At 39.2% G+C, this 20390-nt stretch overlaps 1 protein-coding gene across 6 annotated transcripts in view; it reads left to right on the forward strand.

Moving 5' to 3' along the window:
• APC (APC regulator of WNT signaling pathway) overlaps positions 1-20390 on the forward strand; it is a 193452-nt gene that overhangs the window by 16178 nt on the left and 156884 nt on the right. Inside the window, exon 1 of one of the 6 annotated variants that reach the window (XM_050945541.1) lies at positions 6675-6900. The exons of 3 other annotated variants lie outside the window; for them this stretch is intronic. The gene's annotated coding sequence lies outside the window, so the exon portion shown is untranslated. Of the gene's footprint in view, positions 1-6674; positions 6901-6996; positions 7421-20390 lie in introns of those variants that run through there. 2 more of the 6 variants (XM_050945542.1, XM_050945543.1) reach the window with 2 other exon arrangements.

The following is a 20390-nucleotide window of genomic DNA, read 5'->3' on the forward strand; positions in this document are numbered from 1 at the left end:
GGAGGCAGACATCTTGCAACCCCCCAGGTGGTAACCTCGCAACCCCCTGAGGGGTCCCGATCCCTCAGTTTGAGAATCCCTGTTCTAAGACAATAGTTAAACTGTTTGTTTCTTCTATCAGTGTGTCATGAAACAGAGGATATGCCAGCTCTCCTAGGCATGTATGCAGTTCTGTGTAGGGAAGATTGTTTTGATTAGGCACTGTTGATTGTGCAGTGACCCATATGGGTACAGGCTCAGATAAGATCTTGTAGAAGCTCAGATGCCATTGGACCCTTGAAGAATACAGGAAGTAGTTCATCATCCACATTTTATGTTCATGTTGCAATGGTAATGCAATATCTGCTTTACCTGCGTGCGAAGACATGCAAATCTTTGTTTGCCAAATGCTGTTTTGACATGCCCTTCAGAACAGTCTTCACATGGTGGGAGTTTGGCCAGTGACTTGTCCATTGTGCTTCAGTCTAGCCATCAAAATCAATTCAGGTCTCTTTGGGTCTTTTTCCTCTCACTCTGGTCATATGCACTCTTACCAACTTCAGCTGCAATTTCTGCAGCAAGGGTCCATCACTCCAAGTTTAGCAAGATCTCTGAAACAGTAAGCTCCCTTTGTTTTTACAACATTGAACACAGATTCCTCCCCAATACAAAGTAAGATGATGCAGTTACATTTTGTTACTATGTATACAGTAGCAAGTATATTGCAGAAATTGGGAGTGAGTCATCACAAATTGCGTGCACAGGTGTGAAGCGACACTTGTCAGTTATGCTAGTACTGTAATGGTGCCTGTTTCAATTCACATGTTATCTGTGTTCCATTTCTGGAAATCAGTGAACAGCAAGGACAAAAGATCTGTATCAGGTGACCTCTAATTACTGTGGTTCCTTTGACACCGTGAGACCCAAAAGCCATATTGGCATGTACAGCAAGCAGAAGCATCCTTGTCTGTTTCCTCTTAAGTACTGTACAAATTATGGACTTCTTCAGCACCTCTATTGGTGATGGACTTTGCTATTTCACTATTGGAAAAGCCTCCAGCAAGGAGGAGTGTTTGTATTGGGTGTGCTCCTACACCCTTCGGTACATTTTGAAATATATATTTACAGAGGAATTTTATAATTGACTTGCTTGTTGGATGCCATGTTTGGAAATTTTTCCATGGAGGTACAGTAACTCCTCGATTAATATTGTAGCTATGTTCCTGAAAAATGTGACCTTAAGCGAAATGATGTTAAGCAAATCCAATTTCCTTATAAGAATTAATGTAAATGCGGGGGTTAGGTTCCAGGGATGCACCCCCCCAACACACACACAGAGTGTATAAGTTTTAAACAAACAATTTAATACTATACACAGCAGTGATGATTGTGAAGCTTGGTTGAGCTAGTGAAGTCAGAGGGTGGAAGAGGGTGGGATATTTTCCAGGGAATGCCTTACTGCTAAATGATGAACTAGCACTCGGCTGAGCTCTCAAGGGTTAACGCATTGTTAATGTAGCCTCACAGTCTACAAGGCAGCACAAATGGAGGGAGAGAGACAGCATGGCAGACAGATACACACTGTGTGTGTGCGCGCGTGTGTATGTGAGAGAGAAGAGATGTGCATTGCCCCTTTAAGTATGCTGACCCCACTGTCTTTTTAAGTAGAGCAGCAAGTTGAGACAGCAGCTGCTGCCAACAAGCTCCCTCTGTCCTGAGCCCTGTCGTGTCCCTCCCACCCCCCGCTCTATAGAGATGGGGTAAGCGGGGAACAGGGGGGAGGGGAACACCCTGACGTTAGCCCCCGTCCTCCCCCTCTCCCTCCACAGCAAGCAGAAGGCTCTGGTGAACAGCTCCAAGGCAGAGGGCAGGAGCAGCACATGATAGTGGGGGAAGGGACAGCTGAACTGCTGGCAATTGCTAGCCTGTTGGGCAACTGCCGCACAGGGAACTTAGGGGAGTGGGGAGCTGATGGGGGAGGTTGCTGGTCCACCCTGGTTCCAAGCCCCTACCAGCTAGCTCCAATGCGCTGCTCTTCCTGCAAGCAGTGGACAGAGCAGGCAGCTGTCACACAATGTTATAAGGGAGTATTATGCAACTTTAAACGAGCATGTTCTCTAGTAGATCAGCAACGTAACGATGTTAACCAGGAGGACTTTAAGTAAGGTGTTACTCTACAATGTGTCCACCACTCACTTAATATTTCTTGCATCTAGCCTTTGATCCTGTCTGGCATGGCCTTTCTGCAGTTTTTAGAGTTTTTATTTGTCAAATACTTCAATTATGGAATTAGCTTTGTCAAATGCTTTTAGTGTCTGCCTCAAGTACTCAGCAGCCAATTTAATGAATGTGGTGGAATTTGTCTCCAGCCATCATTTGTATGACAGCCATGGCATCTCTGATTTCTTTGTTACATACTCTTAGCTCATGGATTCTTTGAGTTTGCAGTTGATGCCCTAATTGAGTTTTCTGTTCTCATTGTTCCATCAGCATGAAAGAAGGACTCATGCCTATGTCCCATCAGATGACTAAGAACAATTCCCATTCAAACATCTGTCTTACAAATGACAGGGCTCTATCGGCAAAACAATTTCTGGACTGGTATCTGCTGTGATTCTCTCCCTTGCTAGATTTAAATTTGATGGTCTTAGCCGTGTCCGTAAATGTTTTGGTGACAGATTTCTTGACTGGACTGAAGAAGCTGCATATCCCATCAGAATTGAGTCCACCGATCACAAATCTTTGTATTTCAGCATCTGCTCCTTTCAGTAGGCACTCTTGTATATCTGACGTTGCATGCAGTTCAGTAGGTATGTTGATAAACACCTCTAGAAATAATTCAGGGTCAAAAGGAATTGCCATATTGTTGATGAAGTGGTTGATAAGAACTGTAACATGCTCTTCATCCCTCTTCATTGTAGAGGCAAGGATTTGTTTGTGGACTTTGTCTTCACTACTACTTGTAGGACACATCTTTCTTGCATATCTTTTGCATATTCATTCAGGACATGTCTTGTGAGAGTCCATCTGACAAGGGCTGGCTTCTTTCTTGTCAGTCCAATCTCATTGCTGCTCTTTGAGTCTGACAGTTTTCTCTGTTCCCACGACACTCAAGATTCCATGGAAAGAGCTAGGACTCTGATGCACAGCAAATTTCCCAGATTCAAAGACATTATGTACTTCAGAGAGATTTAACATATAAATAATGTAGATTTGTACCTACTTGGCATAGTTGTGCCTGTTTTGCAGTAAAGGCGTATGGAAGCATGGCATGGTATGGGTGTGTGTAAGTGAAATTTCCACTTTTCATTCTGCATGGACTTCTTAAAGTAGCATCTGGAGAAAATAATCCCAGAACATGTGATGGTATGGAAAGTCTCCAACATTCATCTGAAATTCCTCCAGTAGTAGTAGCCTATGCTGATTTAAAAAAAAAAAAAAGTTCATAAGGTGACTGTATTATTGTAGTGTAATGGTTTTGCTTTGATTCATTTTACTCAAGTTGGAAGAAAGACGTTTTGGGTGACAAACTGCCTCCTTAGCAATCAAATCTTCCACAGGTCTGCACAACATGTCAGTTTTTGATATGCTGCGTCCCTTAGATTGGTTCCTCTCTCAAATATTTCTGTTTTATGAAGTTTCGTTTCTTGTCTTGTCTTGTGTGTGTTTCTCAAGCAAACAATGCAACAGGATCAATCACTAGAGGACTTTCTTGCTTTGTTGGCTGTAGAAGCAGGTGAACATGATGCTTTCTGATCAGAGTCAGTCTGGTTCTATTTCCCCCTCCTTCCTCCCCCCCTCTCCCCAATAATACGACTCTGACATGCCAAATTTGAGTTGCTTGAGTATTTCTTAAAGCAACCCCTGTGATAGAGTATTAGTGGCAATCTGAACTAGAAAATTCATCCTGTAGCTGCTAGTACAATTAATCTCTCCTGGCATCTGCTGCCAGATTCATAGAATTCTGTCTAGCACCTAGTGGCTTTTGCCATTTTTTTTTCATTCTCTTGGTTTTCTTGAAGAAACCCCATTTTTCAAAATTTGTGGAGAGTCTTTTTCTTTTTGATATAAGTTTTAAGGGTCTTGTATTCTCCAAGTCTTCATATACTGTAACTTCCCTGTAGAGGTTGAATTGCCAAAGTATATTATTAACATTACCACCATTGCTACATTTTTATTTGTTCAAGTATAGACTTATGCTAAATTAGATTTATATATTAGCATCAAAATTGCTGTTTTTGATAGAAGCCCAGTATGAAGCTGTGTATTGTTTTCACTAATACTGATCTGTGCATAAATGTCACTGAATTAAAAAGCTACATTCTAGAATATTCAAAGGCTAGTACTGCATGCATAGGCATTTACAAATTAAAATCTTCTACTAGACAGACTAGATACTACATGTAGGTAAAAAGATTACAAATGGAGAAGCATTACATTAAGAATTCACATAAATTTGTCTGCCCACTATGCAAATACATACCTGTGGGCATGGAATGAACTGCTACTTTAGTGGGAGACTGATCTGGTCAACAAATATATAGAACACTATTATAATCATTTGAGATATATTAACTGTTAAGAATATGGTGTATTAAAAATTTCATACTAGTATATTGTAAAATGTTGATAGTCACCATTTTTGCCCCATGCTAAACAGCTTTATCATTCTGGGAGGCGGAGGAAGTCTTGCACATGCAAAACCAATAAAAAAAATTAATACATTGTCATTGGTAACTTTGACCAATAAACACTACATTAAGATGCTGAAATTAACGTAAAAGGAAAAGCTATAGTCAGTCATGATGCAGTGTTTCTGGAACTGCAAAAAAGACTCTCATTTTGGGGTACCATTGTTTCACCGTGCCTGCAAGCTTACGATATCTCTTGACAGCTCCACATCATACATCATCTAAATGTACACAAAATAAGCATTAAAATGATGTGGGTCCATTAAACTTCAAAAATATGGCCCTTTTTGGAAAATTGCTACATGCCTATATCAGACTACTATACACTGAATTAGAATAATGTGTTAGTCTTAAATGCACATTTATCAGATGACTCTTTATAATAAAGTAATTTATGGTTTATATAACCCAAAAGCTTGCTTGATGGAAGACATGTGAAAGCATTGCATTCTGTTGAACTGTAAGCAGATCCAGAAATATTATTATTAGGGAAGAAAAATATTTTAATGGAACTCTAAGCAATATTTTGTTTGGGTTTTCAAAAATAATTAACTGAAGTATTAGGTGTATACCTTTAGTTCTGTTATAGGATTAACTTGTTTCCTTGAATCACCACAGAGCTGTTTGAAGGATCAGAGTCCTAATTTCCAACAGTTGAATGTTCAGTACTTTGATAGTTACAACCTTATTTTTAAAACTTTTTTTAAGAATGCCTATCCATGTCGGTGTAAAAGATTTTTTTTTTTTTTTTGCAGACTTGGGTAGTTTTTCATTTATTTGCATGTTTTTACTGAAAGAAGAAATCAGAGAATTCTAATCCTCAGACCATCTTGTGACATAGACAAATGTGGTCTCAATTTTTACAAATGGAGAGAATTTAAGTTAATGAGTAACACAGTTAGGATTTATAATTGAGGGGTTTCTGGCATTACATTTTGTGCTAAGGAAATGCCTATTTTGTATATCCAAAACATTTTTTCTAATTCAAAAGCAAGAAAACAAGTCTGCAAGAGGTGGCTTATCCATTGTGCAGGTATACCTATCTGCAGTCTAATTCTAGTTGTCTTTTCAAAACTACTGCTCCATGTTAGATGCACATTGGCATTTGAAAGAGAGAAAAATTATTTAGCATGATATTGGTCTATGCTTGAAGTTGTTCCTGATTAATTCCACATGTAATCATGCTCATTATGGAATGGTGCTCTTATTTCAGAATAAGAAGCTAACAGGAACAAGGCACTAACTCGTTTTTGAAAGTGTCCACACATGGAGTTATCCAAGAACGGCTATTACACTTAAATTCACACACTATCTTAATCTATGTTCAAGTGAAGACAAGTTCTAATATATTCAAAACACAAGGATGTTAGGTTAGCACAGTAGCTATTCTACACAAACCCCTTGTGGATGCTTGTTCCACACACATTACCTTTTTTGTAGTTTAGCACAGTCAACTTTAGGAATAGCTCTTGCATTTTAAATTTGCACCCTACCTTATTCTGCACTTACTTCCTGTGTAGACAAGTCCATACTTTTCCCTCTTCAAAGATAGTAGTGTTCATCCTCTCAGGATGAACCATTGAAATTGTTTAGGTATTTTAGTGGTTGTTTACACTTGAAAATGAATTTGGATTAATCTAGGAGTGTAAATTTAAAGCAAAATAGCTATTCTAAATAACTCCATGTATTTTACATAATAGACAGTAATAGGGAATGGACACTCTCTCAAAATTCACCTTCATTGCTCTGAAAAGTGATTCTTCTCCCCAGATACTGGACATATTAATTTTGGCAACATCTGTTTGCTGCCCTATGTGCTGATAAGTAATAGTTTGGGATCGTTTTGGCAAATAGTAAATAGAGCAAGATTTGCATTTTTATTTGGGGGATGTATTTCTCTTCTCCTCCTCCCACTTCCATTCTTCACGTTCTCTGTAGCTGTGCTTTGCGATGATCATTGACAGGATCCCTCCCCTTCCGTCCCCTCTGATCACTCAGACAGCGAACTGACCGGAGTGCGGTGGGGAGCAGCTGTTTAATCCTTTGGATGCGGACCAGGGCGCATCGCATCCTCTAATGCGAGCTGGGCCATTGGCTGCACTGGGCTGGGCTCGGCGCACGCGTGATTGCAATGTGGTTGTATTGGCTCCGGCTCTAATGCAGCCAGTGGATGCGGGCGGAGACTGGGCATTGGAGACGGAATGGAGGCGCAGCCGACTTCGGAGATGGGGTAGGTGAAACTGGGAGGGCACCTCACGCCGGCCGAGCCATGCTGGACAGTAATAGTTAGTGCCTCTGTCTGTTGCTGTTGGCAGTGCTTGCGCCTTTCCGGGCTGCTGCAGGGAGAGGAGCCTGTTTTATCCGCGCCGCTGCAGCGAGGAGCTCAGGATGGATTTCCTGTGGTTCTGATCGGAGTGTTTGACAGGCGAGGAGGAGGCGGTGGCGGCGAGCTGGGGAAGGGAGAAGAAAGCGGCTTTTGTAGCTAGAAAATAGGGTATTTTTAAAAAAGGTTTGTTGACATAGAAAAGAGGAAAAAAACAGTATCTAAGGAAACAGACATAGGGCAACAGAGAATGTAGCAGATTCATTGCGAGGAGGAATGAGAGCTTGAGCCCATTGAAGTCGTCGTCCTGCCTCCTGCCGCAGCAGCCCTGACTGCCAGAGAAAGGGACACAAAGCAGGGAAGGAGATGCCTTGACGTGAATCTAACAGCTCCACAATGAAGGCATTCTGGAGGGAGGATGAGGCAGGTATTGCAGAGTATGGCATTCTTTTACACTTTTTAAATGTTAAAATTTTGCTTTTGGACGGTATGCGTACTGTTGTGAAACTGCAAAAGCCACCTCTTTGGGTGTTACAGATACTGGTGTCTTTGTTAGTGACAGGAGGCGGTGGTGGCTTATTCTGCAGTTGACTGCAGCAGCTTTTGCTCCTCTGCTGAAAAAGGAGAAAGCTGCAGAGGGATGAGAGGTGGTGCTGCACTGCTGCACCCAAAAATGCATTTAAAGCATAAGGTTCAGTGGTCGATTGCAACCCATGTAGCAGCAGAAATATTGAGGGATTTAAAAAAAATGAAAAATAAAGTGTATGTTTGAACACCAAAACACATGGACTTGTTAAAAATTTATTTAACATTACAATGAGATGCTCAGATCTGTGAATTTAACCTGAATACTCTTGGAAATCTTAATAAATTATGTATGAAGCAGTGGTCCTTTCTCTCTTTGTCAGACACAGCTTTTATTCTAGTAATTAGGTCATCTGCAACCAAATCACTTTTAGTTTTGCAAAAATGTAAAATAGTTTTTTAGAAGGCGAACAAGATGCTGAATAATTTAAATCAGTATTTAAAAGTTACTGTTTGAAATTAGTTGAATTTTAATTTGATTTGTCTGTCATCTTTGGACTTGAATATAAGCCATAGGCAGCATTTTTCATTAACAGAAGCTTGTTTTTCTTAAGGGATCAGGAAGACAAAATTTGTGGTGTTTAATTTGAGTATTTATACATTCAAAGATACTTTTCTAAAAAGTATATTTGGTACTCTTCCAGTTTGTATAGATATATTTTCAGTAAACTCTGTTACGCATATGTGGCTAGTGTGCTTTACAATGCCTTAATTTTATATTTTGAATCGCATTCCCCCTCCCCCCCGATGAGCAGAGATGGTACTTGTTTTTAAATCAGTTTTCATGGTTGAAAATGCTCCTTAATGTTCTTTCTTCTTAATATATGAATAAATAGTGAAGTTTTCTGTCAAATCCAATAATTGTAGACTTCTGATTATTTCATCAGAGGAATGGGAGTCTCATGAAGCACTTAATTTTCCTTTTTAAACTACCTATAATATACACACTAAAAGTAGTTAGTTGGAACAGGACTCTTAAATATTTTTAATGAGGCTCCTAAGAACCTCCTAAAGTGCCTGCCAATAAATTTACTTTTATTTTTGTTAAATGTAAGGTTTTTATCACCAATGCTGAATGACACACAGAATGAAAGCATAATAGTAATGGGGATCGATAGAAAGCTTTTTAGCTTAATGAACCCCTATCTGAAAAAAACTATAAACCTTAATTTTCTACACACTGTAAATTAGCTTGAGTATAGATCTCAGGCTTCCTATCTGATAACGGGATATATTTTAGCTGGTTAATATGTTAAAACATGACCTGAGGATTTGTAAAACGGTAGTGTAATTGGGATCAGAAGTTAAACACTGTACTGAAGGTGTGTGTTTGTACAAAACTGAATATGAATTTTAGTTGCTTAATCTGTCTCAAGATACTCGTAATCCTAATGATTCAAAGGCACTTTCCCTTTTCCCCCTGAGAGATACAACACTATGGGGATGTTTCTTGCTTGAATTTTTTTTTAAACTGTACAAGAGCTGTTTTGTACACCTGGATAAGTAGTCTCTATTTCTAACAGCAGGACAGTTTCTAGTAGCATCATGAGTAAAAGACAGTTACTGAATTTAGGCCCCAATTCTACAAATAATGACTCCTTGCATGGAGTGATGGACCATGTCGGGGAATCATGTTTCTAAAAGGATGCATTTTGTGAGCAAGCTCATAGGACAAATATAAACTCAAGGCAAACCTTCACGTTTATAGTCAAAAATCATATGATTCGTAACTCATGGTGTAACTTCAGTATAATTCAGTGCAATCTGGAAAATAAATAGATCTAATTGACCCCTTTGGTCTATGACTACTTATTGTGGGGTTTATATTTCTATTAAATATTCCATCAACTCAATTGTATTAATATTTTTAAATTTAACTTGATTACTTTTTCATGAATTTAGTGAAAACTAAACTTCTTCATCCTTGGTGGTATAGCTTTAAGTAGGTCATACTGATAGGAAACTGGGAGATTAATAGCGTCAAAAAGACTGAAGATGAGCTCTGCATAAGCTCAAAAGCGTGTCTCTTTCACCAGCGGAAGTCGGTCCAATAAAAGATATTATCTCTCCTACCTTGTCATGCTAAAAAAGGCTCAGACTTCCAGCTGGTTGTATTTTTTTAAGATTCATAGTGTTGTGTGTGAATACATGCTAACATACTTCCTTGAAGACTAATGGTTTCCCATTCTCTTTAGGTGTTGGTTGAAGATGATACAAATGGATCACCATAGTGTGAAAAAAATTAAGGGTGATACAGTTCTAACCCTTAATACTTGATATTTTAAAATAAAAAATGTTTTTGTATTGTCCAATTTTGTAAATGTTTGACTGAAATTGATGTTTTCAGTTACAAATGAGCCTTTTATAGATATTAATGCCTAGGACTTTTAAATAATAGTCATTTTTCAGAAGTCAGATAAGTAGAAGTTTGCAGGAAATAAAAAATAACAGGGCATGCATAGAGAAGGCTAATGAGCCATGAGTAATTTAGCCAAAATGATGATTAAGAATGAGTGTACATATTTGTGAATCACCCTTGGACCAGTATGGTTTGATTTATATGATGTCTGAACTACCTTGTGTTAAATGTAGACTCATCTAAGGGCAGATGTTCTTATTTTCAAGGACTGAATGCAGTGGGACTAACAAGCTAGGGAACTTTCCCAATCCAAAATTCTAAAGCAGAGAATATTTTTTTCCTGGGCTGCTAATGAAAGCTGAAGTTAACATGCTTATGTATAACTTGTTCAAATTCATGACTTTTAATTTTCCCACTTTACTTTTTGCTAGTAATATGATTAATTTCAGGATCTATAGGTGATATTTTGTAAGAATCAGAACTGTACTTTCTTCTTTTAAGACCAGAACTGATTTTAAAATAAGATTCCCTTATCCGTGACAAGCACGGGAATTCAGAGTTAAGACTAAATCTCCATCTGTACTGCCTTTGATGTGGGCAGTACCAGTATCCTGCAGAAAAATTTTTGGACTATTAGCTGATTCCATACCTTGTTCACTCAAACCTCAAATGTAGCAGCCCTTGCTGTTAGGAATTGTCATCTCATTTTATGGTTTACCAAGAATGGAGTAGGGGGACCAAAATTGAGACCAGAAACATAGTGCTTTCTTTCCAAGGATTTGGTCCATTCACGAGTAGTAGTCAAAGAAGCTGGTGGCAGTTGGGGCTGCCACCTCTAACTCTGACCCATGCCTTCCTATGTGGTTTAAAAAAAAAAAAAAAAAAAGGAAAAAAAAATTGTAGGGAACACAAAGGACCTCCCACCCAGTAATGAGATTGTCAGCACCTCTTTTGATACGGGAAATCTGCCCCTCTCCACAATCCAATAATCCAAACAATTCTTAAAAAAGCACTGGTTGATGTTAGAGACCTTGCATGAGTTCCTGCTCAGTGTTTAAACAAAAAAATAAAATAAAATAAATCTTAAGCAAGCTAATTGACACTCTCCAATGCTACCTGTCGGCTGCCATTATCCTGGATTCTTCTCTCAGACTTCAGGTCAAGGCACAGAACAAACACAGCACTTGTTGCTTTGGTGAATGACCACCTCCTGTCCACATACAATGGAGGTGTATCTATTTACCTTGCAGAACTATTTTGTCATTTGATACCACTGATAGTCATATATTCCTCTTCTGCTTCCGGTAGTCTTCAGGGATAAACTGATATACCCTGAAATAGCTCAGATATGTCTTCCTGCACTAAATCCAGAGCGTCATTACAGGCATAGTCCTCAGAGGACTCTGCAACTAAGGTGCAGACCCCTCACCATAATGAGACAAATGGTGAGACAAACTGTGTGCAGTGCCAGCCATACATATCCTTTGCATTAGATATAAACAGAGCACTGTCTTCTAGCTTCCAGTCGAAATCAGTACCTGGATAAAGAGCAGCTGGCTAAATCTGAATCCAGACAAGGCTGAAGTGAAGCAGATAGGAAGAGGGAAGTACTTTGGAGAACTTGTCTCTCTGCTGAAGAGGCCATACTAATCTATGCATGCATTAACTTCAAGCTTGATTGTTGCAGTCTCTTTTATCTAGGAAAGAAGCCACATGCCATTAAAAAGCATCAGCTAGTATGGACTGCGTCAACACATCTTTGTATCAGCCTGGCTTCCTATTAACATATCTCTTGGCATTTTGCTTTGTGACTGGCTATCCAGGCCCTGATCCAAAGCCCAATGAAGTCAATTGTTAGACTTCTCAAAGAAGTCTAGTTCAAGGTACGTGTCCTGATACTCAAAGCCCTCCATGAAATTAGCCTTAGCTTCTTGAGCAGTTACATCTTCCTCCATAGCTATGACAGCATTTTTCACCAGAGCAATGAAATTGTTGAATAATAGGAGGAGGCTTGTGAGTTGAGAAGACAGAATTTTTACAGGGATTGGACCTAGAATATGGGATTTACCCCTGAAGGAAATATGCAGTACATTAAAATCAAAGTGCCTAAATCCAGTGAGTGTTAAGGGCGTTCAGTAATTTTTCAGGAGGGACTGAGCATCTTACAGGATCAAGCTATAAATGTAAAACTCATTTTTTGGACTTTGGCAAGTTCTACTGGCATACCCAGCCAAACAAAAAGTAATCCAAATATTTCTCCTGTCCTGTGTTTGTTTTATTTTTAAATATTTTTGAGGCACTCCCAATAGATACTGTGTTGATGAAGGCTAAGTAAGCACTTAGAAAAAGAGTGATATGTTTGCTATGTGAAGCTCCTGTGGGAGAAAAATGGAGGACTGTGACCCAGTGAAAATTCTTTCTAATTCAAACTTTAAATACCAAAATCAGCTTTTTAGGTTAAAACAAACATATTGGTGTCTTAACACTGACTATGCACATAGTAATTTCCCTGCCCCTTCTTGTGTATTTACCAGTTGACAAATGTTTTCTTATTTCTCGGAACAAACACAGTTTAACATTTATAATAAACTCTTAATTAAAAAAATCTAAAAGAAAATGTCTTAAAGGAAACCCCAACTGTTCAGTAATTTTACATCCAAGTGTCTTCCCTTCTTACTGCTTTTAATATGAAAGTTGTATTTGACAGTTTAATATTACTTGATGGGTACTTAATGTGTATTCGACATTTGAAACGTAGTGTTCCAAAATGTAGCCATGACCTGAAATGCAAGTGGAAAACCAAGAGCATGGAAATAATTTTAATAAGCAGATATTTAAATGGTTACATGTCCATCAGCAAAGAATAATTTGACTTTAATCCTAAGAGTATTCTGCTATCCTCTCCTGTTTAACGTCTCCATCTCCAAATTAACAGAATTGGGGACAATCTTTAACAGAAATAAAATTCTGGGAACACAGTGCTATATGTTTTAGGCCAGTACAATTGCAGATAAAGTCTGTCTTTTCCCCATTCTTTCTCTTCCCCCCCCCCCCCCCCTTTTACCTTCCTCTACCCTTAGCTCTTTCACTTTTTCTCTTCTGTCACTGATTCCTGCTCTCCTGGATACCTGCCACCTGCCCTGGTGACTCCATCCTCTTCCAGCTGCTGATTTCCCTTGCCTCTAATTCTCTTCCTTACTTCCCATATGAGTTTTTTTTCATTCTCCTTTAGACAGCACCAATCACAATACAAGCATGCCATAATCCTTCCATTCTCAATAAACTGTTCTGCAGTTCCCTCCTTTTTCAGATACTGACCTGTCTCTTTCCTTCATCTTTTGGCTCATCAGATGTACTTTTTGTGAAAGCTGCCTCAAGTTTCTCCAACTTCATCATGGATCTCATCTCATCTAATCTGGCTTCTACCCTTTCTGTTCTAGTGAAATTGCTTGCATGTAGGTCTGAGTTCTTACTAGCCAGATATAAGAACCCATACTTCATTGTCATCTTTGTTTACCTTTCTGTTGCTTTTGAAACTGCTGATCTTTCTTGCTATCTTATCATTCCTTGGCTTTCATAACTGACTTTTTAGATCTCTTACCTCTTGGAATATTCCTTCAGTGTCAAATTCCTCTTTCTGTGGGCAATCCCACGGTGCTCTGTCTTAGATCTCCTTTTCTCTCTCAAACCTTCCTGTTAATGGTCTCATTCACTTGCATGGTTTTAACTAGTCCCTTTATGCAGATGACTCTCAAATCTACCTCTCCACTTTTGCCTGGCTGTCTCTCTGTAATCCTGCATCTCAGGCAGTGTTTTTGTTGTCTCACCATAAGTGTAACGTGGACAAAACTGAATTGTTTTTTTCCCAAGCCCTCCCAACTGTCTCATTTCTCTGTCACTGTTGACTATGTCACTCTCCTCGCTGTCACTTAAATTCACAATCTCGGTGTCCATTTTTACATCTTGCTATATTGTCCCATAAACCTAGGCAGTATCCCTGTCTTGCTGCTGCTGCTTTCTCCACATCACTAAATTCCAACCTAATCTCTTGGTACACTCATCTGAAATTCTTTCATCAGGCCCATTCTATCCTGTCTTTACTATTACAACCACTGTCTCTTTAGTTTCCTTGATACCTGCATTGCAGCCCACCTCCACTCCATTCAAAATATAGCTGCCGAGGTCATCATCTTAGTGCAGGGGTCGGCAGCCTTTCAGAAATGGTGTGCCGAGTCTTCATTTATTCACTCTAATTTAAGGTTTCACGTGCTGGTAATAAATACATTTTAACATTTTTAGAAGGTCCTTTCTATACATCTATAATATATAACTAAACTATTGTTGTATGTAAAGTAAATAAGGGTTTTAAAATGTTTAAGAAGCTTCATTTAGAATTAAATTAAAATGCAGAGACTCCTGAACTGGTGGCTAGGCACCGGGCAGCGTGAGTGCTACTGAAAATCAGCTAGCGTGGTGCCTTCAGCACCCAGGCCATAGGTTGCCTACCTCTGTCTTAGTGCATCATTCTGATAATTGAATCCCTCCATTGGCTCCTCCTTTTTCCCACCACATCAAATTCAAAATGTGTTTTCTTGCATTTCTGGCCCTCTCTATTTGCTATTGTATTATCAAGTTGCTCCCTACTCTCCTAACTTTCTGAACTGGTGCCCTCATCTGCTTGCTGCTTTACGTCTCTGAGATGCATTTTTGTGCCTTCCTCCATACACTGCTTACTTACAAAACACCTCAAAAAACAGTAATTAAATTAGCCATGTTCTCTTTCTTCAAATCCTTCCTCAAGACCCTTCTACAGTGGTGCATATCTTTTGTCACTACCACGATACAAATATTTACATAGTAGCAATCCCTCTTCCTTTTGGTCTCTTGTGTTTTGTTCGTTCCTCCTGTTGGCCTTTTTTCTTTCATAGAAAGAATTCTTAAAAATTCATTTACAACTTGTGATATTATTCCAATTCCTATTTGTGTTTTTACCTTTTCTATTCCTTCTGTGCCACCTCTTGCTGCTTACATAACTCTCCAACCAGAGGTCTGATCTGTTGTGCAACACACATTCGCAAAGTGAAACTAGCCTGTGTTGTGCAAAGAAAAGGAAAGGAAGACACAGGAGAGTCATTTGCATGGAAATGGTTAAGTGGACATGACATAAGCTACATAAAGAAGACAGGAGTGAATGAGGAAAAATACCCCTGTGGTGTGTGTTTACCAAAAAAAAAAAAGCCTTCAAATATACCTGCCTAGAGAAACGAACAAATCTGAATTTTAATACCTACTGATCTCATTTGTTGTTGTATCAGAAAATAGAAACTTGTAGATTATCAATACACAGAGATGTTAGGCAGGACTTGATTCATTTTTATTTTTTATAGAGATTTTCTACCAAATTACACAACTAGGAGATAAGGTTTGGAGCAGACATTATATTATAAATAAAATCTTATCTTCTCATGAGCATTGACCACCCCAGACGTTATCTAGAATTTTTCTCATGTGGTAACTGGGGAAAAATGTGAGATTCCATGTGTCAGTTTTAAAAGCCTTGATTTTTTCTGGACTTTGAAAACTGAATAATCCTGTCACAGCTCTGGAGGTGGTCACTCCAGGTCGGGACTGGTGCAGGGCTGGCGCTACCATTTAGGCGACCTAGGCAATGGCCTAGGGTGCCAGAATTTTTGGGGGGCGCTATTTTGCCGGGGGGGGTGGCACGCGGATCCGGTGGACCTACCGCAGTCATGCCGGCAGACGGTCCGCTGCTGGAAAGGCTCCGGTGGAGCTGCCGCAGTCATTTCGGCAGACGGTACGCTGGTCTAAAGGCTCTGGCGGACCTACCGCAGTCATGCCTGCGGCAGATCCACCGGAGCCTTTAGACCAGAGGACCGCCCGCCGGCATCACTGCGGCAGCTCCACCGGAGCCTTTCCAGCAGCGGACCGTCTGCTGGCATCACTGCGGTAGGTCCACTGGGGCTGCGGGGGGCGGCGAAATAACCATCCGCCTAGGGCGTCAAAAACCCTGGTGCCACTCCTGGACTGTTGCATGTTGGCAATATGATATAAAGAAACATACTGTTCTCTCCGATGTGGTAATTTGATCATGAAGGAAACCTGACATCTTATTTTTATTTACAGTAAGGGACTTTTTACAAGTACTACATTTGAGAACAATATTTTTTCAAAGATAAAGTTTAGTGCTTGTACTTACTAGTAATGCATACCATCAAACCAATTACTTAGTATAAACTTTAAAATAGTTAAAAGGATGTATTCTACAAATTTCTGTTTTTAGTAAATTTTCAAATTTTACTGCTTTTTGAAGACTTTCTGTAGTAGCAGCATCATTAATGTAAAATATTTTCCCTAATTCTCTTAACTGAACAAATACTACTCTCAGGGCTGTCCAATGAACATACTAAACAGAATCAGTTATATTCATTTTAGCACCATTGGAAAAAAATGTAAAGAATGGTTATGTGCTAAAGAGAAAAGGACAATATAGGGACAATACTTAATTTTTAAACTTCTAGGAAGGTAGTCTAATAGATTTATTTTTTTTAAATACGTGGTCCTATATAGAGAACGTACTGATGCTCATTGCCGTATTTTTCATTCATGTGAAAAACGTTTACAGATTTTAACTCCCTTATTAAGGTAGATTCGACCATACTCTGTTCTTGTGTACCTATATACAGGATTGTATATATTATATTATATCGCTCTTCTCCTATATTGTACATATCCCAGGCAAGAAGTTGCATGGGATCATGTAATTACTTTCTTTCAATTCATATGACATTTAAAGAGGCTTTTGTTTGTAATGTAATAGTTTTTTAATAAAAGAAAACAGAAATAACAAAGCAATTCCATCACCTGACACTTATCAGATCCCATGTCCTCTACTAGGCATGCAGTACTAGTCCCATTTTACAGACACCTTAGCGAAGCTGCATGATTTTGGCATATTCAGTTTGAGAGGCAGTGTAGCTAAGTGATTGAGGCTTGGGTCCACCATACTTGGGTCACCATACTAGAGGCCTGAGTTCAAATCCCAGTTCTGCCAAAAATAATCTGTTATGTCATATGTGAGATTAAGGAATACTTCCTTGCCTCTTCGATAATGCTAGTCTGTGAAAGAGATGAGACTAGAGCTAGATGGGTAGTCTTCTGACTCTTAACCCAGTGATCCTTCCCTTGAACTGTAAATGATTAGGGGGCTGGAGCACATGACTTATGAAGAGAGGCTGAGGGAACTGAGATTGTTTAGTCTGCAGAAGAGAAGAATGAGAGGGGATTTGATAGTTGCTTTCAACTACCTAAAAGGGGGTTCCAAAGAGATCTGGACTGTTCTCAGTGGTAGCAGATGACAGAACAAGTAGTAATGGTCTCAAGTTGCAGTGGGGGAGGTTTAGGTTGGATATTAGGAAAACTTTTTCACTAAGAGGGTGGTGAGGCACTGGAATGGATTACCTAGAGAGATAGTGGAATCTCCTTCCTTAGAGGTTTTTAAGGTCAGGCTTGACAAAGCCCTGACTGGGATGATTTAATTGGTGATTCGTCCTGCTTTGAGCAGGGGGTTGGACTAGATGACCTCCTGAGGTCCCTTCCAACCCTGATATTCTATGACTGTAGAGAGTTTTGATGGATGGCAGAGGAAGAGAAGGTGGCTTGATCTGTTTTGCCTATATCCCTTCTGGAAATCTAGCTCATGCTTGTCATATATAGAGGAAACAGAAGGCTTAACAGGACCTGGGAGAATGGGCTGTGCATTTGGAATTAAAATTAAAAGAGCCTTTAACAAGTTGTTGTCCTTTGCAATCTGGTCAGATTTTCTGGGGGACAGTGAAAGGCACTGCTGTGACCTCAGGAACAGGACCGGCTTTAGGCACCAGCAAACCAAGCACATGCTTGAGGTGGCACAATTTCAGGGGCGGCATTCTGGGCGCTCTGAGGTGTGGTATTATTTTTGCTTTGGCTGTTGCGCTCTCCGAGGTTTTTGTTTGTTTGTTTGTTTGTTTTTGCTTGGGGTGGCAAAAAACCTAGAGCCAGCACTGCTCAGGAGTATCTGTCTGTGAAATTTGTTTTCTACTCCAAATCTTGGAGGATGTAGAGCTGTACACATTTCTTTAATTTAGAAAAACTATCTTTTACGAATCTTGTTCTCTGAAATAGCTGTACAGTTTTAGTTCAAACTTTCTCAAAATTCAACCCAAATGAAAAAATTTCAACCTGAGTAGTTAATTCATCAGTTATAAGTAACTGAAAACAAAGGGTTACAATGGAAAGTGTTGGCCAGCCTTAACTATAGGCATCATTACTACTCCACCTGTAATGTCAGTATATGGAATTTAATATTTTATAATAAACAAATTGTTTAGATTTTTAATTTGACATTCTATAACGTTTTGTTGCCTCTGGATTCTGGCAAGGCCAAGAGTTATATATTCTCAACATGTTCCATTCAAAAATATGAAGCTATTGGTAACAAAAGCTGTTGTTTAGGCTGATAAATCACTAAAGATGTTTAAAGAAATATTTTTATGAAACCAAAATTCAGAGTTGCGGCTGTATCCCAGACTGTCATGACTGGCCTGCTTAAGCAGAACCTATTCAGATTACAATATATTGAACTTGTTACTTGATTTCCAACAAAAAAAGAATTGATTTCAGGTAAGTCAGTTATTTTTGTTTCTCTCTGTTAGGGTTTCAATCTAAAAAACCCTCTGAGTTCCTTGACCATTCTTTTACTATTCTATATTGACAATTGTAGAAGTCCTTATTCAGATCTAATGCTGTATACATCTAAATCAGTGCTGCTGAAGAATCTTCAGTTTAGTGCTGGACAAAAAAATCTGACTTTTGAAGACCTTTGTTTAGCTGTCTGAATTATGCAAAGTGGTCATTCTTCATGGAAGTAGATTGTCAGAAGGAACACTGTAGTGGTTTTATGTTACTAGGGGAATTCTGCAGTAAATGGAGAATTTCCAGAGAGATGACAGTTTGATGGAAATAGAGATGCGGTGTAAATCACTGTTTAGTTTGTATACTATCTTTCATATAAAATCACCCTGTACTGTTTTGTTAATTGTACACAGATACAGCATAAGGGAATAGTGTGGTTATAAAATGACTTGAGTGACAAGTTGGGAGTAGAATTTAAAAGTAGATAGCAAAAGCAAGAGAAGAGCTGGGAAGAAAATCTGCTGATCTAAAGTGGAGAGAATGAAGGCATGAATAATAGTGAGCAGATGGAGAACAGTAATAACATGTTCTTAGTGCTTCATCCATAGATCCCAAAGTGTTTAACAAGGGGAGATAAGTATCATTATACCTGTTTTATAGACTGAGAAACAGAGAGAAAGATGAAATGATTGAGATCACACATCAGGTCAGCGCCAGAGCCAACAATAAAATTTAGGTCTGACTCCCAATCCCGTGCCCTATCCACTGCATCCTGAATAGATAATATGGGCAATATTATGGAGGTTAAAGTAGTTCTTGCAGAAATTGTTGATATGATGGAAGGAGATTAATTTGGGTTCAAGGAGAATGCCCATTTTTGGGGGACTTGGTAAAGGAAGAGGTGGTTGAAATGGTATTAGAGAAAATTTTACTGAAAATATGATTAAAAGACCTCAGACTTAGATACTCAGCTAGAGGAAGCTGGAACAGGAGTTCATTGGTGACAAAGTTACATGGAGAAAGGCACAACGTGTAGTATTTCATTCTGAGTCGTATACTGTCCTCATCACTGTAGCATATGGGGGTGTTCCAGAGTGCGTTAAGTGACATGACTAACATCTGTCACATGTGGTTTGTTCTTTCTCACACAATTTCCTCCAGGTGGAATGGGTGAATGTAGTGTTTTTTTTAATAGGGACACACTGTTAGATATTGTATTACCAAAGCTAATGTTAAAAAAGCTTGCACTTGGAATGGAAGGTGGGAGGTCTGTGATAATCCTTAGTTCCTGCGAGTTCTTTCCAAAGTCTGGACCAGTCCCCAGGAAGGCTCTGATTCCTACAAAAAATATGAGTTTTTACCTTTGTGGTATACAGTTTTGTGAACCATGGTTTCCTCTGAGATTTAGATCATCCTTTTAGGTATCTTGGGCCATTGAGCACCTTGATGACGGGGATCAAGATCTTGAGCTTGACTGTGTTCTCTGGGAAGCCAGTGTAGAGAATATGTAGGACAAGTTTGATAGGCTCACTGTAGCCTGTGTTGCTGAAGAGATGCTCTGCTGTTTTTCTTTACTAGTTGCAATTTCCTAAAGGCTAATGGCTGCATGCCCAGGAATATTGAATTGCTGTAGTTAGATGGGAGGTGACAAAGCTATGTATTACTGAGGCCAGGTCATCATCTGCCAGACTGGAATAGTTTCCCTCCCAACCAGAGGTGATAGAAAGCATTACTCATGGGTGCTGCTATGTGAGAGCTTAGT

This window comes from Gopherus flavomarginatus, chromosome 3 (genome assembly GCF_025201925.1).
Source record: "Gopherus flavomarginatus isolate rGopFla2 chromosome 3, rGopFla2.mat.asm, whole genome shotgun sequence".
NCBI classification, from domain to species: Eukaryota; Metazoa; Chordata; order Testudines; family Testudinidae; genus Gopherus; species Gopherus flavomarginatus.